Raw genomic sequence first — 25,715 nt, 5'->3', positions numbered from 1 at the left:
GGTCACAAGGATGGAGATGCAGAGGAGGGGAGGCTGTGAGACCTTGGGGCGGCAGCACAGGCTTGTGACAGTTGAGGAGGAGACCAGTAGGGGGAGGGATGCTGGCAATGACCTCTGGCTATCTGGACTGCCTTGGAGCCATGGACTGAAGTGGTAAACATGGGGCTGCAGGTGGGGGCAGGTTTGGGGATGAAGAGCAGGAGCTGAGCGTGGGGGTCAGGTAGAGTGTGCATCGCCTCTGAGGCATCTTCATGGCAGTTGGTAGAAGCATGTGGAGCTCCGGGAAGGGGTGGAAAGAGGTGTGGTGTCCTCCCAGGCCCCAGCCTCAGGTTAAGGGGACACATCAAGGTTTCCTCTGCATCCAGCGCCTTCCAGAAGCAACCAGCCTCATCTGTCCTTAGTACTGCAGACTGATTTCTAATTCAAGGTAGACAGAACATTGGGGAATGTGATAAGTGTCTTCCCATGTTACCTGTGTTAAACCTGCGCCCTCCCTATATGGGGAAGGTATTTTCTGAACCCCAAACCAGCACCCACAGAGGATTTCCAGGATAGTTCTAGGAGGTCTGCACGTTCTGGAAGACATGTTGGATGCAGAAACTTTAGGATCTTGGGGATGTTTGATGATGTGTGGGGACAAGAGAACAGAATATTTGAAATCAGGACAATCAGAACATTGAGGCTCTGTACTTTCCATGCTCTCTAGGAATGGGGGAAACCAAAAGGGAAGGAAGTGGAGAGAAAGTAAAGATTTATTATTTAGGAACTACTGGATGTCAGCTCTTAGTCTAGTCTGCCTGCCTGCCCACCTGCCTTGCTTCCTCCTCCTTCTCTCCCTTCCTCCCTTCCTTTCTTCCTTCTTTCTTAACACTGTCCTGCTTCTCACAAAAGTGAGGTAGGTATAAATCAGCCCATTTTATAGGTGAGAAAACCGAGTCTCAGAAAAGTTGGAGCACCTGCCCCAAGTTGCACAGATAGCATGGGTTGGAGGTGGAATTCTAGCCCAGGCTTGTGCTCTTTCTACCACATGAGCTGTATTTGAAAGTGGAATTTTAATCGGTGCCCGGGAAGGATTTGGCTTTCTTAAGGACCAGGTGCCTGGAGGTCAAGAAGTCACTCCTGGCTCTTGTACTGCCCAGCAGGCCTGCAGAGCTCAGCACAGGCTGAGACTCCCAATAGTTCAGCTCTCAGTCCAGTGGTCTGCATCAGACCCCTACCCCTCACTTAGCAGTCTCAACTCCCCCTTCCCCTGTAGGAACTTTCCATCTAGCTCCTGGTTCTTCTCTTTGTCCCCTGAGAATGCCACATGTGTTCTCACCTGCATGTGTGGTTCCCTCTGTGGCTACTTCTAGAATGCCTTGATCTGCTCACACCCCGTCTGCCCTCTGCATCCCAGCTCTTGGCATACTCCTCCTCTTCCTTCATGGCCCGGCTCAGGGGTCTCCTCTGAACCCCTGCCTGGTCCTCCAAGGAGCATTGGCCCCCTATCTCCTGGACCAGGAGGGTCCCCAAGAGTCCCAAGGCCAGGCTCCAATTCTGATTCCTCCACTTAGGAACTGTGTGACTTAGGGCCAATGACTTACCCTATGTGGCCATGGGGCTGCTCCTCTGTAAGGTGGGGATCCTAATGGTTCCACCTTCACAGGCTCATGGTAAGATTAATTAAATATGACAGAAGTAAAATGCTTTGTCCAGTGCCAGGCACATAGCGAGCCTTGTGTGAGTGATGGCCATTGTATCCGTTGGAGCCTGCTTTTTTGTGAGTATTTGTTTATTCATCTGTCTTTCTCCCAAGCTGGGAGCTCCTTGAGAACAGAGCCTTCTTTTATTTGAGTATTCCCAGTACATGCCACAGGCCTGATACAAGCTAGGTATTTAGTGCTTTTGTTGAATGAATGGACAGATGATAGCATCGCTATTCTATGTATTGTGCTTCCTTTCTCCATACCTAGATTTTCAGGGTAACAGCTGGGTTTCATACTCAGTGGTACCCCTTTGTAGAGCCCAGCCTGTACACAGCACACGGTAGATGCTCAACAAATGTCTGTGGTTTATTTCCATAGGTAGCCCTTTCCCAGACAAATGGAATTCGGCTCCCGACCCACCGGCGTCAGCCGCCCTCTAGGGTGTAATGGATACAGATTCCTTATTGCCCGTGTGTCTTGCCTTCCCTGCTGAGCACTGTGTTAAATGGCTGTTCGGTAGCTCAAGTGCGCAAATATTACTTTCAAAATTATTACATTCACCTTTTGTTGGCAGAACATGCCATATGAAACATCCCAACCTCTTACTGAGTGTGGGTGTGTACTTTCTGCTACGGCCTCTGTGGCAGTACCTAAGGCCAGAAGGACTTGTCGGGGTTTCAAGTGCCTTGCTTTGCCAAGTATTGTCTGGACTCAAAGGACCAGAGGGTGGTGATTCTGGACTAACCTGAGCTGACCTAGGCAGGGCTGTCATCACCATCACTATCATTATCTTTATCATCAGCACCACCATCAGCACCATTACTGTTTTCACCACTGCCAATGCCACTGCCACCACCACCAATATCACCATCAATATTATCACCATTGCCACCAACATCACCGCCACCACCATCACCACCGTCATCATCATCACCATCAACATTATCACCATTGCCACCAACATCACCACCACCACCACCAACAACAACATCATTACCAACATCACGGCCACCATCACCACCACCACCACCACCACTATAATCACGACCACCACCACCATCACCATTACCACCATCATCCTCACCACCGACATCACCAACATCATGACCACCATCACCACCATCACAAGCACCATCATTGCCACAACCATCATCACCACCACCATCACCGCCACTATCACTACCATCACTACCACCATCATCACCACCACTACCACCATCCTTACCAACAACATCACCACCATTACCACCGTTACATCACTGTCGTCACCACTATCACCACCAGCATCATCACCATCACCACCATTATCACCATCACCACCAGCATCACCACCAATATCATCACCATCATCACCATCATCATCACAACTTTATCACTGTCAACACCACCACACCACCATCACCACCATCCTCACCACCATTATCACCATCATTACCATCTTACTACCATAATTAATACTATTAATTATTAACATTTTTGAGAGCTTTCTCTGTGGTGACATAGAGCTTAGCATCTTACATGCATAATTTTATTTAATTCTCAGAATGACCTCATAGGTATGTATATTGTTTAGTTTCTTCCTTCAGGTAAGAAAACTGAAGCTCAGAGAGGTTAAGCACACAGCCAGTAGGCAATGAAGCCATAAAAAAAAAAAAAAAAAAACTCATCTCAGCAGACACTTAATGATTTTCCATTAGCACACATGGTATGGTGCCCCCCATTACCAGGGACACAAAAATGTGTGTGCTTCTTGACCGTGGGTGCCTTTACAGCCCTCTGAGGGAGATTAGATGCAAATGTGTCTTAGGCAGACTGAGGGTGATGGGAAAGAAATGTTATGTGTGATTCAGACCCACACCTAGAGGTACTCTTATACCATATACATTTTGATAAAAGCTGACCTGGGCTTTTTGGTCACTTAAGAGCCTTCTTGTCTTTATGACTGCCCCAGGAAGTCTCCAGGGAAGACTTGGCTCTTTCTAATTCCATGCCTTAAAGCCCTGGACCAATTCCTTTTGCTGTTTTAGATGTACCTGAACCCTGGGTTGGTTTCCAGCTGGAAGGGAGTCTAGCAGCCTCTCATGGATGGGGAAATGAAAACTCAGAGAGGGGAAGAAACTTCCTGAAGGCTCAGAGTATATTTCCTTTTTGTCAACTCCCTGACAGCACAGACATTCTGTGAGGACTGTATGGACTCTATGTTTATCAAGAATGAAAGGTGATGAAAGGCACCCACACTAAGAATGTCTTACCTCATTGCTGGTTTATAGTAAATGGTGGAGGAAGGACCTCCAAGTCCCTTCCAAGGGGACCTCAAGACTGGCTGGTTGGGCCTGGAGTGGGGAACTGAGAGCTCTTTGTCCATCAGTCCTTCAGGGGTTTGTATGTCCCATGGCTGGCCAGGGAATTCTTCCCCTGGAGAAGGAAGGTTCCAGAGTACATGGTATGGTCTTTAGATCCCTCCATGAGAAAGATGACCAGCAGCATTTCAGTCTGGGCTTCTGGCCTAGAGTAGCAGACTGTCCCCTTTTCCTGAGAGGCTAGAGCAGCCCAGAGGCAGAGTTGGAGGGATTTAAAGATGTTTGGTCTGAGCAAAGATTATAACCCCCACTTTTGGCATTCTCTCAAGAGACTAGAGAAAGCCTTCAACTTGCCTTCTTATGATTTCTGGGTATAAGACAAATGTTCCTCTGACTGTGACTCATGCTTGATGTTGATTTCAGGGAAGAGGTGAAATGGTCTGGTTTGAGGGGGACAACGCTTGATTCTTTGGTTTGCTCATACAACAGATTCTTGTACCTCCCATGAAGTGCCAGGCATTGTGCGGGACCAGTGGTGAGGACAAAGTAGAAGTGGTCCTTGCTCTTGTGGAGAAGACAGACATGACTCCAATAGTTTTACAAACAGAAACCTTATTACAAATACTTTAATCTCTACCCAGAAGAGATGGGGACGGTTAAGAGAAGTTATTAACAGGGAACTAGAATTGGTTTTAGGAGTCGAGGCTTCCTCGAAGAAGTAATGACCATTATTTTTCATACCAGGAAACTGAGGCATGGGAAGATTGAGTAGAATCTGATATATACAGCTGGTAAGTAGCGGTATGGAGATTTGAACCCAGGCCCTCTGGCTCTGTAATCCAGATTCTCAGCCATTTTACTCCCAATGTTTCTGGCAGATGAGAGAATTTAATGAGGCAGAGATGGGGTGTGCGTGGGGATAGGGGTGAGTTCCAGGCAGATGGAATAGAGCTGCATGGAAAATGCTGGGTGGTAGGAAGAATGCAGAGTGTTCAAGGAGCCAGATGAGGGCCAGTGCAGCTGGCATGAGTGGTCCAGTGGTAGATGGGCCGATTGCATGGGTCCTACTAGGAGCATTAGGGTTTAGGTCAGGATCCTGGCAGAATGAGCTCTACAGGGCAGGCACTCTGTCTGTTTCCACCCATGAGTACCCACTCTGAGCACACTGCCTGGCATGTGGTAGGAGGTGGTGAATGGCTAACTCAAGAGGGAGAGAACTCCCCTCTCTGCAGATCTCACCTTGGTTGGCTTCTTCAGTTGCCACTTTCTGTCAAAATCCCCAGCAATCTTATTAAAAATATAAATCCTGGGGCTGCAGCCCTGGAAAATTCACTTCAGTAATTCTTGGTTGAGTCTAGGGATCTCTATTTCCAATAAACTGCCCAGGTGGTCTGAACTGGCTGTCCCTTAGGGACTCCCGGAAGCCAATAGTTTGGTTTTCAATCAGCCACATGAAGGTGGGATGTTGCCCTACGACACTTGCTGGGGAACACACCTCACTGTCTCCCATCACAGGGTTTATCTACAGCCTTCTGGAGAGAAGCACTCTTGGTAGGAGGTCTTCTGATGGTGGGGCAGTCGGGGCAGTTGTCTTCCTTTGGGAATACAAACATCGGTTCCTGGACTGAGCCTGACCACCTGACCACCTGAGACCCCTGGACTGGATCATTGTTGACCTCGAGTTTCATGTATTCCTAAAAGTCTGCCAGGAACCAGAAGAGAGAGAAGTTAGCCAACCAACCAACCAACCAACCAACCAACCAACCAATGAACTAGTCAATCTAGATGAGATAGGAAGAAGATGGTGGGATGGAGACAGGGAAGAATGTGAACTAGGAGAGGAGATGGAGAGAGATGGAGTATGGATGCAAAGGGAGAGGAGAAAGAGAAAATGGACAGAGACAGAGCGGGGAGAGAAGGCACCGGGGAGAGGGGAGATGGGGTAGTTCTGTGGGAACAGTCCTGAGCAGTGCCAGTTCCAAGAATCCCACAGCAGGGGCACTAGCTTTCCCAGACATTCTTGGAGGGGCTCTGAGGGGTCACCAGGAGATGTGAACACAGCTTGCAGGTGTTGAGGGAGGTGATGGGAGATCTCTGAGCCCCCAGGGCCTTTGCATATGCTCTTCCCTCTGCACAATGTCTCTCCTGGTCTTTACATGACTGGCTCCTTCTTGCCATTCATCCACAATCACCTGTCTCAGGTAGCTTCCCAGTCATTTGCAATTCTGTGACCCAGTTTTATACTTTTTGGCACTCCACTCTTGGCAGCCCCAAACATGTGCAGTCTATTGAAAGAGGGACCTTGTCATTCTTAGTCTTGAGTATTCTACTCTCATCCCTGTGTCTTACTCGGTGCCCGGCATACATAGGCACTGTGTGCCTATTTGCTGAACAAAATCAATGAGTGAATGAACGAATGAATGAATGAAATGCAGCTAAAGCACTGGTGCTTAATTGGTGTTATTTCATGTAGGTATTATGAATACTTACTTTCCCTGGTACTGGGGGGATATCACTGTCAGCCTCCTGCACATGAGGAAACCTAGGTTCTCAGAGGTGAGGTCCCATAGCTGGGACCCAGGCCAAGGACTCTGCCCCCAGAGTCCTCAGTCTTTCCATTTCCCCAGGTTGCCCCACCGTTTGCTGAGCTAAAAAGGAGTCCCAGGCAATGAGGAAGTAGGAGTTGCTATTTGCATTTAGAGGGAGGTGGTTCAGGGTCAGTCACCGGCTCCTGGCTGGTGGTACTCAGCACTGCCACCCACAGGCCTTTGGTGGTAATGACCTCCCTACGTGTTCTGGTTCTCACCACCTGCAACCCTGTGATTTCAGGAGGCCCAGGGCAGGGCTGGGAGACTGCTGTGTTGTCCACCCACCGCCCCCAGCAGCTGGATCCTATAGAAGCCAGGGACAGATGCCCAGTGTGAATAAGGTGCTGGGGCGTTGGGGAGAGCGCTGTCGTCAGAACCGTTTGGGCTCACTCACCAGCCAGACCTCTCCTGGAGAGATGGGAAAGGGGCCAGGGGAAAGGCCTGTCCTGATTTCTTCCTGGTGGTGCAGGACAGCTTGAGGCCTCATGCTCACAGGACAGAGGCTCCTTGCCTTTGTGGGCAGCAGAGAAGTACCACGTGTGTTCTGAGCTTGCAGGGATGGGCCTCATGGGTCCCCTGTCGGGAGTGGCCTGCACCTCTGAGAACCATTGAAATGAGGCTTATCACGGTCGAGGAGCAAGGTGATGGCCTTTAGATCTACCCAGGTATGGATTCACGTCCTAGCTTTGCCACTTACTGGTGGTGTGATGTTAGGCAAGTCATGCAACTCTCTGAGCCTCAGTTTCCTCTCTGTACAGGGAGAGCACTTAGCAAAGTGCCTGGTCACAGGAAATCAAGAGGCACCATCTTCTCAGCATCTGGCCACACTGTGACACTCTGACTTTGGCCCACTGTTGGCCTCTGGGCCCGCAGTCCTTGCCTTGCCCTCCCTTGTGCCCTGGACGAAGGCCTCATCCTTCTGCATGGGGAACACCTCCTCAGGGAAGCCTTCCCAGGTACCCCAGAGGGCTGGTTAGCCCTGGTTTCTCTGGCGGGAGCTCTGGAGTCTCTGGAGTGAGGGGGTTATGAAGGTCAGGGTGTGTGCCCCGAGGACCTAAGCTGTGTCTCTTTCATCCATGTCCCCAGTGCCCAGCACAGGACTCAGCACAGAGTGGGAGAGCAGAAGGGAGGGCACTTGAACAAATAGATGGAGAAGAATTAAAAATAGGAATGAATTAATGAGGAGGAGAAGAGGGAGGGGGACACACGAACACAGAAGGAGAGGAAGGGAGGAGGAAAGGAAATGGGAAAGACGAGAGATGAAGGAGAGAGAAGGCAGATGGGGAAGATGGGGTTCAGGGCTGTGCCCCCAGGCCCCCACCCCCTGCTCAGCACTGACACCTCGGAGCCTGTCCCTTCTCCCTTGCCTGTCACTCCACAGAGAGCTTCCCTTGCTTCTGGCTCCCACGAAATATTCACGGTTCTCTTGCCTGCTCTGCTCCATCTCTCCCTGACTCTTAGGCGCCAGAAATGGTGGAATTATCAGAGGTAAAACATGTCTGTCACCAGGCCCGGTGAGTGGGGCTGCTGCCACCGGCTGATTCATCGAAAGACGCTCCTATCCCCCGGGGCAGGGCTTTAGGGTACACAGGCTGACTCAGGCCTGACTGTGTCTCCCCCAGAGGACTCAGGGAAGGTGACAAAGACTATGGAAAGGAGCAGCCCCTGGGGCTGGAGTGTCCTTGGCTGGGGTGGGGGGCTCAGAGTGATGGAAGGGGCGTGGGAAGAGTGTGCACAGTGAGCTGGGCATCCTGGAGGAATCCTTTGGGCAACTCTTTGAGCACGATGTGGGGCTACTGGGCTCTTGGCATGGGGTTGTGCTTGGGGCAGGGGACAGACTCACCAAAGGGAGCTGGACCTGGGCTGAGAGAGCAGGAGAGAGTTACAACTGTAGGCTAAGGGACAGAGGCCAAGAATCTGAAAAGGGGCTGAGGACTGAGCCAGCCCGGGTGTATGACGATGGCCACAGGGAGTCCAGCAACTAGATGCTGTTTACTGGGTACCCACTCTGCCAGGCTGTGCTGGGTATTCTAGAGGCCCTTTCTTATCTTATCTTCAAACTAGACATCATCCCCATCCCTGTTCGAGGAAACCACAGCACAGACAGGTTAAGGAAATCATCAAGCCCATGAGGACAAAATGTCAGAGTCAAGATTCGAACCAAGGACTGTCAAACCCTGTTGCCTACCTGTCAAGGCTCACTTAAAAAAAATGATGAATTAATCTTCCTAGAATATAATAATACATGCTAGCTGTAAAGATTTGGAAAGTAAGGTTCAAAAAAGAAGACAATTTATCCTGAGCCAAGGTTTTATTGTTTTTCCTATGCTCTAAAAACAAAAGCAAAAGCAAAAACAAAAACAAAAACAAACCATACAGCACAGACCAGTTGGCAGCTTGTTTTTCCTACTTAGCACCAGAGCATAAGCAATTTCCTAGGTGAGAAACAAGTCCCAGTAACTATAATTGTTAATGATTGTCGCAGTATTCTGGTTGGGGACATGTGCCCCAACTTCCTTAGCCACTCCTTCATAGCCAAAACACGGACTCCCAAGTTTTCCATGTTATAAGCAACATGGATGCACTTCTTTGAGCTCAAGCTTCCTCCTGACTTCAGGTGATTGCCTGAGCCTAGATCTCTGGAAGGGAAATGATTAGACCAAAGGAGGGGCTGCTTCCAGGGGCAGGTAGATGGGAAAGGGACTGGGGTTCCAGGCAGTCTGGCCCAGGGAGGGTGGTTTCTTTCCAAGGGAGGCCAACTCCTGAAGGAGGCTGGCTTCCTTTGGACTAAGGTGTTCCTGATTTCCGGCCGTGGGAGGGAGACCTAAAACAGAGGTTTTGCTGATACTCCTCTGACCGTTTCTCCATTCTCTCCGTGGAGCTGGTGGGTAGTTGTTTGGGTGGTTGCGGGGGGATCTTCATGTAGTCACTTAGCTCCTGGTGGCATCCAGCAATTCAGGGATTTTGGGGATCATCTCATCCAGCCCTCCCCACATTCACACAAGCATGTGTGTGTGTGACAGGTGGGGTCCCAGCAAAGACAGGTAACTTGGGGGTCCCTCTGCCTGATAGCAACTTCGTCGTGGCCAGAGGTGAGCCCAGGCTGTTGTTCTTCCCGTGATGCTAGATGTTTCTTATTTTGTGATTCCAGGCCATGTAATTCTACACCCTGAACCTAATGAATAAGAACCGCTGGTATCATGGTTACCATGGCAACATTAACCCAAATGTTTTCCCAGACGGGCTGGGAGTAGGGTTTGGGCTGGGAGAGACCTAAGGCTGGGTGGGGGCTGACCTGGATGGGGCCAGAGTCCACTGGTATCTCAGGCCTGTGGGATGACATCACCCTGATGCCTTCAAGGAAGCCCCAGGGCTGGGCCTGGAGCAGGGACTGTCACCAATGATGTTCCAGTTCGGTGTTGATGTTACCCATGGCAAGAGAAGCAGGACCCATGTTTCAATTCTTTTTTTAAAAAAACAGAATATGAGAAACACAGCTGAGTCCTAGAGCAGATGAGCCACAGAAGCAGGGAAGGGCCGCTGGAGAGAAACTGTGTCAGGCCCATTTGAAATTCCAGGGAGGGACAGGAGTGTTGGTGAGTGACAGGTGTCGGTTTGTCCTGGAGAAACAATGCAGAAAAGTGTCCTGAGAGAGAGAGAGCTAGACCCAGAATGGGGTTCCAGGGATGGAGGGGATCCCAAGACATAGTCCTGGGGATCCCAAGGCAGGCAGGACCAGCTCCAAATCCTGCCCCCCCCCAGGTGTCCCCAGAGCCCTTATGCATGGCGGGAGGGGGACTCACCTGGGCTGAGGCTACAGAGAAGGGAGGTGCCCTCACGGAGGAGGATGGGGGGTAAGTGAGGCCCTGAGAGGAAGGTAGGGCAGAAGACCCCAGGGTCTGGGGACTGAGGGGAGGTGGTTCACAACTTCCCACCATCCCGAGTTCTTCCTCTGCTCCCCTCTTCCCTGCTCCCTGCTCTGTTCCCTCTTCCCCAGCCTATCCCCCACCCCCCACACCCTTGCTTTCTTCCTTCTCTCTCCCCCTTCCTTCTTCTTCCCCTGCCCCTTTCTCTTGTCTCCTTCCGTTCTCCCCTGTCTCCTGTTCCACCACCAGGTGACTGGAAATGCAACAGTTCTCAGCACCCCCAACAGCAGGCCAACCTGAACTTTACACATACACACACAGACACACATACGTTTAACCATACAGGCTCTTCTTGCCTCCCAGTCATCACCCAGGCCTGCCACGGTTTGCTCAGGGAATGTAAACAGCAGTCCAAAGCAAACAAAAGTGGAAAGGAAAATCTATTGCTAAAATCCAAGGCTAAATAGACTTGCACGTGGGGACAGCATTTCCCAGACTGTGGCCTGTGAACTCCAGGTCCTCAAGGTGGGAGCTGCGGTCCAGGGACACAGCTAAAGTGCAGCCTCTGGAGCACACCAGCCATGTGACTGGGCAAGTATGAAATCCCATCTGTGCCTCAGTTTCTCTTTCTGCAAAAATGGTCATAGTAAGAGTATCTGCTTCATAGATTGTTGTGAAGTTAAGTGCCCTAAAATGGGAAGATCTTAGAATAGCTCCTGGCATGTGAGAAGGGCTATATATGTGGTGTGTGTATTTATAAAACCATTAGCTGTTCCTATAGGTGTTCCATGGAAGGACGTTTGAGAAACACTGAGTACTTCTTGCTCACCATCTTGGAAATAACACACAATAGTGCATTAGAGGGCCCAGAAGTCCTACAGCAGAGAGGCTGCCTTGACCTTGTTTACCTTTGTGATTCTCAAACTTGTTTTTTCTATCGTATTTCTCCTTCCTTCTTTGGAGCCATGAAACACCTGTCCTTTGGAACACGCCCACTTTGGAGGGTCACACTTTGAGAAACACTGGTTTGGGATTATTCACTGTTTGGAGATCATGATGAGTGAGGTCGAGGTAGAAAGCATTATCTGAGTCAACAAAAAGATCTAGGGTCAAACCTCAGCCTTATTCTGTCAGCCACAGAGCCCAGGCAATGATGCTGTCAGGCCCAGAGAGAGAAGGTGGCTTGCCCAAGGGAGAGACTCAAGACTAATGCACAGGACTCCCAGTCCAGGACTCTTCCACTTCCCTCTTGCTTCTCCCTCATTGCCAAGTAAAAGCAGGAAGTCCTTTACTGGGGCGGGGGGGGGGGGCAACCCTCATCTTTGAGACTGGTGTGAGTCTCCACCCTGCTCCACATTGACTTTTCATGTCCTGCAAAGCTTGGGTCACCGCGGCCATGAAGAGCATATGCTTTCCTCCCAACCACAAAGGAAGGGGTAAGAAGTTCCCACTCTTCTCTCCCCATGGAAAAGAGTAAGAGTAAAATTGCTTAACTCCCCACATGGGCATAGTGATTGCCACTTTTGCAAGCTCCTGTGCATGTGCCCCTGTCCCTGGTGCTGAACCGTGTCTGGCATTTGGGGTTGTGGTCTCTCGGCCCCAGACCCGGCTGGAAATACCGCTGCATCTCCTGGGGAGAGTCCACCAATACTGTGATTCCCAGGTCTTGCACCTTATTTGCTCCATCAGGATCTCCTGGGGCCAGGGGTCAGCCTCCTCATGTTTGGAAATCTTCCGAGGGGTGGTTGGGGACCCCACAGCCTTAGGGAGCATTTGTGTGTCCCAGCCCTAGTCTGCTTCTCCATGGATCAGTGTTTTTCAGGGATATTATTTTCTGAAAGCAGTTTGTAATTTTGATACTCTCACAGAGAAAAAATTTTTTATATGTTTTCTATTAATGGGGCAGATTTTATGGGTGGTTGGCTCTTCTATATTGTTTACAGCATAGCCATTTTTTCCCACACTTGGAGCTTGAGGGTGCATACTGCCTCCCGATTCCATATGAAGTCCACTCCATTCTTTCCTTCGGCCTGCAGGCCTGGCAGTTTAGGGTGCTAGAGCAGTTTTAATTATGTTTCTGTGTTCTCTGTCTCCACATTGCAATGCTCCAGGAATCAGTGAGATGTCTCTATTGTGGTATTTTCTCTTTTAGATGCTTCTCTTTCCTTCTGGGACCCTGAGGACGGTCCTCAGTAGAGAAATGGTTGCATTAGACATTCTACCAAGAAAGATGCCAGCAGGATGGGGCGAGACAGCTTCCCCAGCCTCTAACGACCCCCATGGGCTCTAATGCTGTGGGGAGGGTGGATCTGACCCTTTAAGCCCTCATTACTTCTTATCTAACTTCCAGATGCCAGAGAAGCTGGCTTTGAGGCTGTGAGGAGGTATAGAGTAGTGATCACAATTAAAGGCTCAGAGTCAGACTTGGGTTCAAAGTCTGGTTCTGCTTTTGCTAGCCATGTGATCTTGGACAAGTTGCTTTCACTCCCTGGGCCTCAGTTGCTGAATGTGTGAAATGAGGACAGCTCTAACCATGCCTTAGCAGGGTTGGTGTAGAGATATGGGAGAAAATGGACATCAAGGTGTCATCCTTTAAGTAACCTCAAGTTGTTCTAATCATACAAATGAATCTACCCAGATGATGGCAGCAAACTTAAGGAGGACATTTGCATGTTAATGTGATATTCTTCGTGGACTGCACACTTCCACTTCTCTCCCCTTCCCCTGGAAATTGAGTTCTAAGCATGATGTTTTGGGGCATCTGGTGGCTCAGTGGGTTAAAGCCTCTGCCTTCAGCTCAGGTCATGGTCCCAGGGTCCTGGGATTGAGTCCCACATCAGACTCTCTGCTCAGCGGGAACCTTCCCCCCAACCTCTGCCTGCCTCTCTGCCTGCCTCTCTGCCTGCCTTTGATCTATGTCTGTCAAGTAAATAAATAAAATCTTAAAAAAAAAAGAAAGTAGATGTTTGGGTTGTGGAAGGGTAGGGTTGTGTGTCCGGTCAGGGTATTGGTCACTGATCCCCTCTAAAGCATCTTCTTGAGCTAACTCTAAAGGGAAGTCCAGTCCAGAGGAAGAAAGGAAGCTGTCCTGGGGGTTGGAGAAGGTCACTGAGATTTCCCAGGCCGTGGGTGTTGAGGCCTTGGGCCACTGTGGGCCTAGAGCAGCTCAGGCCTTAGGGTTGGGTGGAGGGGAGAGAATCCAGAGTCACAAACTGGGGGCCCCTTTACCTCATTTGCATAGATGAGAACATGGAGGCCCAAGGGCATCCAACGACTTGCTCAGGGCCACAGGGTTAGTTGGCAGCAGAATCAATGGAAAGAAACTGATGTCCTTTTCATTGTACCACATGATCTCCTGGGCAGGTGCAGAGTCCAGCCACTGCTTCTGTCTAGAGTAAAAACGACTAGAGTCCTGGGGATCTGGGTTAGTTTCTGGGAGGGTGAATTGGACTGGTTCTGTGTGGCCTCAGGGAGAAGGAGCAGAGCTTACATGCTGGGAATATAGACTTTGGCATCAGAGAGACTGAAATGTGAACCCAGACTCTGCTCTTCTCCATTGCTCTGAGCTTGACCTCTGTGAGGGTCCATTTCTTCATCTGGGCGGTGGGACTAATAGGACCCCCTATGTTAGTAGTGCTGTGAGCCAATAAATCAGTCCGTGGCAATGCATGTGATGGTGCACTTTACTCCTTTTCCAAATGGTACTTTAGTTCTCTGTTTGTGCATATGCTAAGATGTTCAATGAGAGCACAGAGGTTATGGTACGGGCAGAAGTAGCTGAAATTGTATATGTGGATATCCAATGATGGAAGGAGCTGTCTGTCTCATCGTCGGAGGTGAGCAAGCCCCTGGTGGGAATGCCACTGAGAGGACTCAGGCACCTGCTGGAGAAACGAACCACTGCCTCTGATGTTCTGGGAAGCCCACTCTCCCCCTTCTCCATTCCCTGGCTCCTGCTCACCAGGGACCTCTGTTTTCCAAAGCAGCAAGCAGCCTGCATGGTAATTACTTTTGGACTTATTAAGCATAATTATCCCCTAATCGCATACAACCAGTAATTACTGTGGCTGTTACTAGGGGCCTGCCCATGCAGCACCACCCGCGGCCCCAGGGTCCAACACCCAGCTGGGGCTGGAGGGGGGGTGCTGGTGCTCCCTGCCCTAGGGTTGGGGGGGCGCTGACCTGAGATGGGACTGCTGCACCCCCACCAGGTACTCCTCCAGCCTGGGCACCGGCTGGCGAAGAATGGCTCACACATGACAGTCCCAGGGCCACTCCAGCTCTAGTCCAGCTACATGCTCCCCATCCGGTTAATGCTTGCCCGAGCAACCCTATATCTGCCTGGGCTGTTCCCTCCTCTTTTATTCTGTCATTCCTCTTCCTTGCCTCCAACCAACCACCTGCTCCTCTTCCCTTCCTTCAATTATTTTTGAGACTTTTTTATGCTCCTACCCTATTCTAGGTACTAAAGATACAGCGGTGTTGTGGCAGCGGGGAGGGCGGTTGGACAAAAGCCATGCTTTCTTGGAACTCAGTGTCCATTTGGGAGAGAGAGAGATAAAGAATAAATGGGTAAGTTATGCTCTTAGAAGAGGTTGAGCACTGTGAAGAAATAGAAGGCAGACTGATAGGCGGGATGAAGGGGAGGGAGAGGTTAGAGAAATTCATAGTTCTAATGGGACAGCCAGAGTTGGCTAATGGGGAATGGTACACTTGAACAAAGACTTGAAGGAGGTGATGGGTTAACCTCTGATGGTATGTGGGGAGAGAATGTTCCAGGAAGAGGCAGCAGCGAGTGTGAGCAAGTGGGGGGTGGGGGAGGTAGGTGATCAGCACTGGGAGGGAGCCGGGGAGGGAAGGTTGCTGAGGTCTGGTGAGCCATTTAAGGCTGGCAGTGTTCCTCTGAACGAAACATCTGAGCAGAGGAGTGGCCTTATCTGACTCGTGTTTTTGTGTGGCTACTCTGTCCACAGAGAGAGAGAGACGATGGGGGCAGGGTTGGGGAGAGCCCCGGGGGGCGGGGCAGTTGCAACAATCAGATGGTGGGGGCTTGGCCAGGGAGCAGGGAAGAGTGGAAGAATTCCAGAAATATTTTCAAGGTGGAGAGGACAAGATTCCCTCATAGGCGGGGAGAGAAGTATCCAGGATGACACCCAGGTTTTTGGATTCAGCAGCTGGAAGGAGGGAGTTGCCACTTAGCCAATGGGAAAGCCAAGGGTGACTCAGGTTTCTGAGGAGGGCGGGTGCTCCCTTGTGTTAAGGTCTTGGCCATGGGAGAGGGGTGCTAGTCTGGGGTTCAGAGGAGACAAGTATGGCTGGGGCGGTGCCCGTGGAAGCCCCCTCCCCCACCTGTGCACGGATGACATTTAAAACGTCTAGATTAAATGCACTCTTCTAGTGAGTAAGTGGGGACAGACAGGAAGAGGCCTGTGTCTGAGCCTGGGGTCCCCCAGGATTAAGAGACTAGGGAGGTAAGGAGGAGAATCCAAGGAAGGAAGCCGGTCAGCAGGAGGGAGGGAGCTCTCCCCTCTCTATCCTGGGGCACCAGATTCTGCTTTTTCCTCTCCTCTCTGTCCACACTCCCCTCTTGGGGTTTATCCCTGTCCCTCCCTGCCCCCACGCTCACTTTCTCTCTCCCCAGGGCTTTTTGTGTCTCCAATCTCTTCTCTCTCCCTTGGCCCCCCTTCCTGAGCTTCGGCTTCCACCCCTCCCTGCTCAGCGCCTCAGGGGCTGAGGCCCTGGGGTGCGGGGATCTCCTGCAGCCGAGGTTCCAGCCAATCTCCCGAGGTCTTGGAAGCAGCTTGTGGGCCAAAAGGCGCGCCTCCTGCCCGCCTAATGCGTTCCAATATTTATTTACATGCGGGTCAGACTACTATTTATTAAGGTGTCGCTTTCAGCTGTGCGTGGGCTAATCGTTCTTAATGTGCCCCGTCCCGGTTCCCACGGCGACGTCTTCCTGGCCGCAGAGTCGGCGCCGCTTGGAGAGGGGAAACTGAGGCCGGAACGCGCTGGCGGGGGTGGGGGGGAGGGAGGGTGCCGGGAGTGCTGCTGACCGCTGGGTGCGGGCGCCGAGAGAGGCCAGTGCGCAGAGGGTGCTGGGAGTGCGCAGTCGGGAGGTGGGGAGGCGGGAGCGCGGGTCCGGGGTCGCGAAGCTCTCGCCTGGAGCGCGATGCGAGTCTTGGAGCGGGCGGGGGACTATGAGCACAAGGAACTCAGCTTCCCCGAGCAGGGAAGACGGGGGGGGGGGGCTGGGGGGGGGTGTCTTCGAGCAGGTGGGGGATCCCGAGAGCGGGAGGCCGGGCAGGGGGACTCAGGTGGAGGTCTAGGAAAGATCCGGGATCTCAGGGGGGAGGGGCGGGGGAGGGGACGCAGATGGGGGTGTCTTGGAGCGGGTGGTGGGGGAGGACCCCGAGCGCAAGGCCTGGCGGAAGTGAGTTTTGGACTCCGGACGCTTGGGCCTCCGCGCGGCTCGCCTGGCCGTGGGCGGACAGACGGACCACCGCGGGGCCCCGGGAGGGGGCCGTCGCCTCCCCCAACCCCAGCGCGTAGGCTGGGGCTTCGCCTCGCCCGATTCTCCCGACGTCAGCAGCAGCCGCCGGAGCCGGAGGGAGCGGTTTAATTGGAAGGATTTTGGGTTCAGGACAGATGTGGCTTCGCCGGGTTTGGAGGCAGGGCGCGCGGGGGCGGGGGGGGGTGGCTGGACGGAGTGGGGAGGGGGGCGGGGAAAATAGACCGAGAGACACCCCGGCTGGGCGCCCCTGGAGAGAGGAGACAAAGGCAGTTGTGGGCGACAGTTGGGAGCGAGAAGCAGATAAAGAGGGACCTCGGCAAATACAGCTGGGGAAGAACAGAGGCGGCGTGGAGGCTGCAGGAGACAGCCGGGAGAGGGCGCTGGCGAGCTGGTTTCTTCCCGAGGGCTGCCTCCCTGGCCTGGGAGCACCCACCTCTCCGTATTAGCGCAGCCCTTCCCAGGCGGCGGTCCTCCTCGCGGGAGGGGCTAGCCTGGGGACACTGATTCATTTTATTACTGGTGATGTCGGTACAGTGTCTGCCCACTCCCAGGCCTTGTTGGTGTTACCCTGAACGTTCTCTCCTGGTTGGGAATTGCAGCTTGAGAAAACCCAGGGAGGGGCGCCTGGGTGGCTCAGTGGGTTAAGCCTCCGCCTTCAGCTCAGGTCGTGATCTCAGGGTCCTGGAATGGAGCCCACATCGGGCTCTCTGCTCAGCAGGGAGCCTGCTTTCCCCCCACCTCTGCCTGACTTGCTGCCTGCTTGTTATCTTTCTCTCTCTCTGTCAAATAAATAAATAAAATCTTTAAGAAAAACAAAAAACAACCAGGGAATTGAGCCCAGCCCCCCAGCTCCCCAGGCATCCCCGCCCCAGAGCCCTCAGTAAAAACTGACTTCAGGCTGGCAGCTTAGCAGCCCTGTGGGTCCCCCTCTGAGCTGCATGGGGCCAAGCACATTTCTTCCTTTGAACAGCGCTGAGGGGGGCGGGGGATGGTGACAGGCCAACGCTGGATGGAGTAGCCTAGAAGCTTGTGTTTTCCACCACTCAGGGCCAAACACTCCCTGATAGTGGTTGTAATTTCATCAAGCCTCTGGTCTTGAGGGACAGTGTTGTGGTGGCTGTGGAACTTTCTGGAATGGTATCCGGTGGATCCGTGGGATCGGTGGTGCTCTGCAGGTTCCCCAGACTCCCAGAGCTCATGTCTCCACCCGTGGACCAGCTGTGGCCATGCATGCCGGGGCCTTGTGGCCCAAGGGAAGAGTCCTTGTCTTCAGGAGAGTGGATACAACCTCATGGGCATCCCCACCTATGGATGTTCTGGAATGTTCTGAAGTCTGGAACCAAGATGGTAAAGTCACTGCCTGGGAGTTATCCACCCTCATTTGCCAGATGGGGCACCTGAGACCCAGAGTCTGTGTCCTGGAAAGACCTGGGCCTTCACGGCAGGGCAGCTGGGGGAGGGTAGGTGAGCTGTGGAAGGTACCTGTCCCCTTTTCCTTATTTCAGCATCAGGGCAGCTGGGTTTTTATCACAAAGTGGGGAGGGTGGCAACGTTCATTTTCTGTGTGCCCGGCCTTCTGCTCCCGCTAGAGCACCTAGTGCTCTCTCCTGCCCTAGGACTTGACTCTGCCGCTTCAGGGTCTAGCTTGTGGGAACGTCCTTACCCACACACCTGTGTCCCCAGGAGCCTTTCTGAAGACCTTCTCTTAGAGTAGCCATAATGTAGGCTCTTGAGACCCAACAAGGGTAGGCCTGGGGGAACCTGAGTGGTCCAGGCCACATCCCTCCTTGGGACTCAATATCTCCATCTGTATTATGGGGCAAAGTGGGCATTTGGAGGATTCTGAGCACCCGTTCAAGCCCTGACAGCTCAAGACTGGCCACAGTAGGAGAAGCAGCTGGGACCTGGGTCACATGGGCCAGGGCCATCTGCTGCTTCGCTTCCTTGGGGCCGGAGTGGCGGGGGTGATGGGGACAAACAGCAGAGAAGAGGCAAAGCTCTGTGGACGTGTTATGCAGGAGGAGGACTTGTTACCCATTCCCATCCTGTGCCTGGAGACTCCTGGTCCTCTGCTGCCTTCTGGGGAGGGATGGGAAGTATGCAGCTGTGCTTGCCTTCTGGGGGGGGGGGTGGAGAGGAGGGGACTTAGGGGGCAAGAGGGACAGCGAGCCTGTGGTCCCAGCAGCTGAGCTCAGTAGCGCAGGAGAACATGAAAAACTTGTAGCAAATGCTCCCTGCTCCTGCGTGGCCCAGCATCCAGGAGATGTGGGGTGAGGGAACCAGTGGGGCAGTGAGAACTGGCCCTCAGGTTGCCGGACGTGGGTTTGGATCCTACCCCACCAGTTTCTGGCTGGGGGACCTTGAGCAGATTAATGAGTATCTGTGACCTGGAGTGTTCTCACTGGAAACACCAAAAGGGTACTTCATAGAGTTGTGAGGAGCCCATGAGAGACATTGCTGGAACGATCTTAGAATATGGCTGACATTTAGGACTCCCCAATTTAAAACTTCTGATCCTTTTTATTAAAGAGAGGAGACTGGCTCACCCTCTAAGCGAGCACTTCAGCTTATATGTATGGAGCATCTACAAGCCCAGTATCTGCTCTCAGATTGCTTGTAGTCTGATGGGGAGACACACAACCCTGAAATACCACACCTGGAAAGTGCTGGTAACAGCTGTAACCTGGAGTACAAAGGAGTGTGGGAGAGGTCCAGCCGGCCCTGAGGGTACAGGTCAAGGAAGACTTCCTGGAGGAGGTGGGCTGCCCACTGGGCTCTTGATAAATGTCCAACTTGGTCGAGAAAACATGGCAAGGACATGAACGTCTTGCTTGGGGGACACTTGGAATCCAGTCTCTGCTCCTCTGTCATCTGTCCAAAGGTCATCTCTGTCGACCCTCGGAGAGCATCCTCCCCTCCTTGACGCTCCATTTCTCCTGATATTGCTTCATTTTTCTGCCTCGTCACTTTTTGCCTTAATGTACATTTCCTTGATTTTGTGTTTCTTGTCTGTCTCTCTCCATTAGACCATCAGCCCTATGAGTGCAGCCTTGTGGGTGCACTTGTGTCCCCCACCCCTCAAATTCCTATGTTGAACTCTGAACCCCTAGTACTCAGAAGGTGATCATATTCGGAAATACAATCTTTCCAGAGGTAATAAAATTAAAACGAGGTGGTTGTGGTGGGCTCTGATGCAATATGACTGGGGTCCTTGGATAAAGGGTGAATTTGGAGACAGTTGCGTCCCAGAGCAAAGGCCATGTGAAAACGGGTTGGCTGCCACAAGCCACGAAAGCCCCAGCAGCTGGGAGAGAGGCATGAACCAGACCCGTTCCCCGCAGTGCTCAGAAGGAACCAGCCCTGCCCACACCTTGATCTTGGACTTCTAGCCTCCAAAACAAGAGACGTGGCATTTCCCGATTTGTGGTCCTTTACTGTGCCGCCCTAGCCTGTCGCCCAGGGGAAGGCTGTTGTGTTATTGCGTGACCCAGTCACTAGGGGGCACCAGCCACAGTTCTCGAATAGACTGCCCTTGTTTCTGACATGCGGTGATGAGGGACACATCCTGGGTTGCAGCCCCTATGGAATGGGGGGAACCTGCAGCATCTGGGCCAGTGTGTGGTGCAAACAGGGGGTTTGCTGTCTTTAATCCCTCTCGAGTCTCGCCTGCCTGCTTTCTATTCTTTCCCGGAGTGGCGATCTTTCCTCTGATCCAACCCATCTTTCTCCCTCCCGGTGCAAAGCTCAGGGGACTTGGGAGCATCACAGATGTCCCCGTGGGGGAAAGGGGGAACGCTGTCTTCAGACTGTTACTGTCTGCCCACAGAGTCCTGAGACAGGTGTCCCCAGAACTGTGCAAGAGTTGCCTCAGAGAGCACAGTCTGATGGAGGAGCCAGACCCTATTTGGAAAACCCGTGGTCAGATGGAGGAGATAAGGTCTGTGCCCCTGAGGAGCCTCCGATCTGATGAGGGCTACATAGTCCTGCCCTGGGAGAGACCAGCAGGTATGGTGGGGAGCTCCCAGTCTGATGGGGGAGACAGAACACACAAACATTTACACTAGTAAATATCCCGTAGGAAGCTGCTGCCTGGAGGCGGCCTGGGAAGGCTTCCTGAAGGAGGTGGGCTCTCACTGAGTCTGGAGAAGGAGGGGTACTCATAGGGTGACCAGGAGGAGGAGTGGGCAGAGCAGGGAAGGCCCAAGTGGTCACCTCCTTTCCAGTTCCAGGGGAGCGAGCCCAGGGCCTGGACTCACGGGTGAGTACGTGGCCGGCACAGCCTTTCAGTGGGCTTCCTAGCCATCACGAATCACCCATTTTTAGCAGGGAAAAAAGGCTGTTGACAGGGGACAGGAATAGCTTCTGAAGCCTCCCCTTCATCCCTGCCGCGGCGCTCCTCTTTCCCCAAATGTCTCTGCAGGCCCAGACCTGGAAGGCAGTGCACGCCCACAGCGCCCTCTGCCGGAAGGCAGCAGAACGGCACCGCAGGCTCTGGGCGCCAAGGCCTTTGTGCAAACAGTCCCGGTTCTGGCTCTCTGGAAGCCCCATTCAGAAGCCAGGAATGAAGGATAGGCAGGAACTGGTTCAGTGCCTGGGATGGTCCATATATGCATCCTGAAAGATCTTGTTGCTTAAGAGGAGTGTAGGGGGTGGTCAGTTCTACTTGGAGTGGCTAAGGGAGCCATCATAGACAACTCCCCTTGCCCATTCCAGATCTTACTGGAGAGCAGGAGCTCTGAGTATCCAGGACCCACCTACCCCCAGGCCAGAAGAGGACCTCCTCCCAACAGATGACTTATGTCTCATTATATCAAAGCGGATGTGTCCCTCTCTTTCTCCAACCCTGGATCTGGAGTGGCTAGACTTCATGTGGGTAGTCTGGATGCTTCCAGAAGGGCTTCACCATTGGGAGACTCTAAGTGAGGCTCAGATGAGAAGGAGGGTAGTTGCTGCTGGATGGCAGAACGAGAGAGCTTGGCAGAGCTAGGCTAGGACTCAACATACTGTTTTCTCCCCATTTTGGACAAGGAAGCTCAGGTTCCCAGGAGGCCAGCAGTGCCTTGGAGGGAACTGGTAACCACAGGATAGAAGACCCAGGAGACCCAAGACCTGAACCACTGGGATCCCTTCATTCTCTCCTTCCGCAGAGTTCCTGGAGAGAATCCAAGGGTCGAGGGTCTGCTTTCCTGAGTATGTATTTCATAGCACAAGGGGCTAGGAGATCCTTATTGCCACCCTACCAGGACACACACACACACACACACACACACACACACACGGTGGTTTTTACAGAATGCACAACTGGAGAAGAAAACAAAGAAGCAGGTTTCTTATAAAGACGGAGGTTGTGCCTGTTCATAGGTCAGTGAGGTGTTAAAGGAGTTTTCGGTCCCCCAGCAGCCTAGAGCGGCGGTGGGAGGTCAGAGAAAAGGCTTGTCTAGCTCAGCAAAGGCCCATTACCTAGCTGAGAGTCATCCACGAGGGCCAGGCCAGTATGCAGCATTTCTGTTGGCCTCGTCAGTTGCAGCCTGTTGGAGCCTCAAATGGTTCCTATTAGGGCAGTTAGCACATCAGAGCGATGATTTGGGTCTATTGCGAATTCCTATTTTAGTTGCCTGTTCTCCCTGAAGGCTGTAGAGGGATGACCCACGGTGTGATGAAATAAGGTAAGATGCTAAAGGATTTCCAAATGACTTAGGTTTGCTTCTGGGGGCAGTTTGTGTGGGTTTTAAGACAAAATGACAGCTGGTGATGATTTTCAAATAAATATATTTTGTGACCACTAATTGCTTTGGAGGGAAATCTGAAATGTGGGAGGCAGCCGTGCAGACCTGTGGTGACAGGTGCTGTCTGGGTGCAGGCGTGCCCCCACAGCTCGTTCAGGTCCCGGAGCTCCTGGACTGGACACCTGCCTATACCTGTACGTCTCTGACTGGTGGTTTTCTCTACTGCAGAAGTGAGCCCAGCCGGGACACCGGTGGTGGGCCGGAAGTGCTAAGGAGTGAATGGCATTTCTTGGGAGAGACCCTCAACCAGTGGCGGAGTGGAGCTGGAACACACTGGAGATGTGTGTCTACTCTCGTTTCCAGAGGGATCAAAGTCCACACTCACAGCCGTAACCTTCCCTTTACTGGTGCCCTTTTACTTCACTTGCCTTAGGGTGTTTCTGGGGATCACACAAATACATTCTCTGCACTGAATCCTTATCTCAAGCTCTGCTTCTGGGGAACCACCATGACCAGCTTGTTCTGATTTTCCTGGGATTGTTCCAATTTTAAAAAGTCAAAGTCCCATATCCCAAGACTGTCCCGCACCTCAGCACCAGACAGACAGGGATGATGGGTCACCAGAGGGGGGAGTCCCAAACCAAGACAGATGTGAGCACACTGAGCAAGGCAAACAGACCACTGAACCACTAGTTTGAAAGCCAAGTAGACACAAGTATCATTTTGTCAAAATGAGAACAAAAGAGCAGACACAAGTATCATTTTGTCATATCAGTTTCATTAGTTGTTACGAGCTAAAAACGCTTCTAAGAGAACAGTAGCCACCAATGACAAATAAGCCATTCCTTTGAAACCAGACATGGTCATACAGCCCCCGGGTGTGGTTTGCTAATTGTTGGTGGATAGAAGACAGCTGCCATCCAGGACTCTCGCAGGGTCCATGGGACTGGCCACTGGAAAAAGGCAGCGGGTATTCTAAGAACAGCAAGTGTCACAGGCACTGGAGGGACATTATAGGTGAGCAGGCAAGGGAACAGGGCAGCATGTTGTAGGCACTTAAGGCTCCGAGGGGGACAAGCACCGGCCATGCCGCTTGAGCCAAAGCCACCAGGACAAATAGTGAAACTATACTGGGTGTGTCGCTACGTTCGACCGCATGGAGCCAAGGTGCTTTGCCATGGGAAGCAGCTGTAAGCTCAAGGCAGCTGGCCACAAGCCAAGGTTTGCAGCATGAACAGGAGGAATCCCACTTTGTCAGGTGATCTGGGAGGCAGTTTGGAGGTCAACTTCAACAGGTGGGGGGTGTGGTGGTAAACACGCAGGTCAGGGAGCTCCATGGTAGGGAGTGCTAGGGAGCCTGGCTGGGAGATGCTGCCAAGGTCCTGACTTTAGGGACCTGTCTCTGCAGATCAGATGTTCCAGCTGTGAAATACCACATATATCCCCTGCCCTGCTTATTTTTATATGACGCTGGGGGACATGCTCCCGCTGAGGGATGCACCCATGGTGGTGGTGGGGGGGTTGATCTCCCTCATCCCTGCTAGATTGGTGGAAAAAAAACCTTGCAAATACCATGGCAATGAATACACAGCCCATTCCTGGGGTAGAAAAGCCCTTATCTCTCCCTTTGCAGGAAGGATGCAGAAGCATTTGTGTCTGGGGACCACTTGGGAGAGGTTCCAAGATGCACATAGTGAAAAGCAGCCTTTGTACCCTACACGAGCAGGTCCTTGTGTGGTGGGTTCTGGCAGAGCCGGTGAACGGTGGAGGCTGCACACAGATCCGGGGAGACTCCTTTCCTCACTTCCTTTCAGTGGGGGTCCCTGCCAAGGGAGAGAGGAGGTTCCCCTCCTAGCGAGCAGGTGCACCCCCCTCCAACCCACAGCAGGTAGTTTGAGAACTCAACTCTCTATTCCTTCGGTCACAGCAGCAGAGGACAGAGGACGTTGTTTGTTCTGTCCGCGGGCAGGGACAGATGGAGAAAACGCTTATTTTCAAATCCAGGGCAAATCTGCCTAAGGGTGGGGTCCAGTTTCCCGGGATCTGGAGTTGATCTCAGCAGAGGGGGGCCCCAGAGGGATGATGCTGCCCTGTGTGTGGCGGGAGGTTGGCCCCTTGGGACACATTGTGGCAGACTCTCCCCCCTACCCCAAACCCCGGGGCAAGGAAGCCTACCGCAGGTGCTCTGGCCAGGGTTCCACGCTGCTGCTGGGAAACACTCTATCACAACACCCGTGTCCGAAAGCTCAGGGGCTAGCCTCTAGTGCCAGGGATGCCCGGACAGCTCAGTCTGAAGCCACCCTGACATATGGCAGGTTCAAAGGTTGGGGAAGCAGCAGGCGAAGACATGCCCTCCCTGGCATGCCAGGGAGGGGGTTAATGGTGCGTGGAGCAAACTCGCTTCTGATGCTTCTCACCAAGCTCGGAAAGGACAGGAACCCCCAGCCGATGTGGTGCTCACTCTGCTGCCCCGGGACACCTGGCATGCAGGAGGCTCTCAAAAAAGGCTCTTTGAATGTCAGCGCCAGTAGATCCCTCAGGGAGATCTAGACCAGCGTTTTCCCAGCTGAATGACCCTGGGGAGAGCAGCCTTCTGAATCACCTCATGGGAGACTGACAATACACATTTACATATTCATGACTCCGAGTCTGTCTTGACCTAAATAAATCTGTTTTCCTTGGGTTTCCCCAACATATTTGCCTGCTGGACCGTTTCTCATGAATTGCTAATTCACATATCAACCAAAGAATAGTGTTGGAAATGCTGATTGAATAAGCCTCTTCATTCTACAGAAGATGAAACCGGGCCCAGAGAAAGCAAGCAACTTGCCAGAAGCCACACAGCATACTGATGGGAGTTTGGACAAGCACCGAGATTTCCCAGCTCTCCTCAGTGTTCTTGCCCCTGGAGGCCCGCCTCTGTTGGAGGGGACCACTGGGCAGGAAGGATGCAGATCAGGGTACTCATTCATTCAGGCATGGCATAAACGTTTCCTTGCATCACCTACAAAGCAAGGGCTAGTTGAACAAAAAAATCCA

The 25,715-nt window shown here is 52.4% G+C and overlaps 1 long non-coding RNA gene across 1 annotated transcript in view; it reads left to right on the top strand.

Annotated features, from left to right (window-relative positions):
* The window catches only part of LOC101675449, a 36,522-nt gene extending 11,160 nt beyond the window's left edge, over positions 1-25,362 (top strand). The window contains exons 3-4 of the long non-coding RNA XR_198628.3: positions 14,902-15,011; positions 22,905-25,362. This is a non-coding gene — a long non-coding RNA (uncharacterized LOC101675449). The remainder of the gene's footprint in view (positions 1-14,901; positions 15,012-22,904) is intronic.
* Positions 25,363-25,715: the final 353 nt, after the last annotated feature.

This window comes from Mustela putorius, unplaced genomic scaffold (genome assembly GCF_011764305.1).
Source record: "Mustela putorius furo isolate JIRA1106 unplaced genomic scaffold, ASM1176430v1.1 tig00003853_pilon_pilon_pilon, whole genome shotgun sequence".
NCBI classification, from domain to species: domain Eukaryota; kingdom Metazoa; phylum Chordata; class Mammalia; order Carnivora; family Mustelidae; genus Mustela; species Mustela putorius.
The sequence above is the reverse complement of the archived record's forward strand: the minus strand, read 5'-3'. Positions and strand labels throughout refer to the sequence as shown.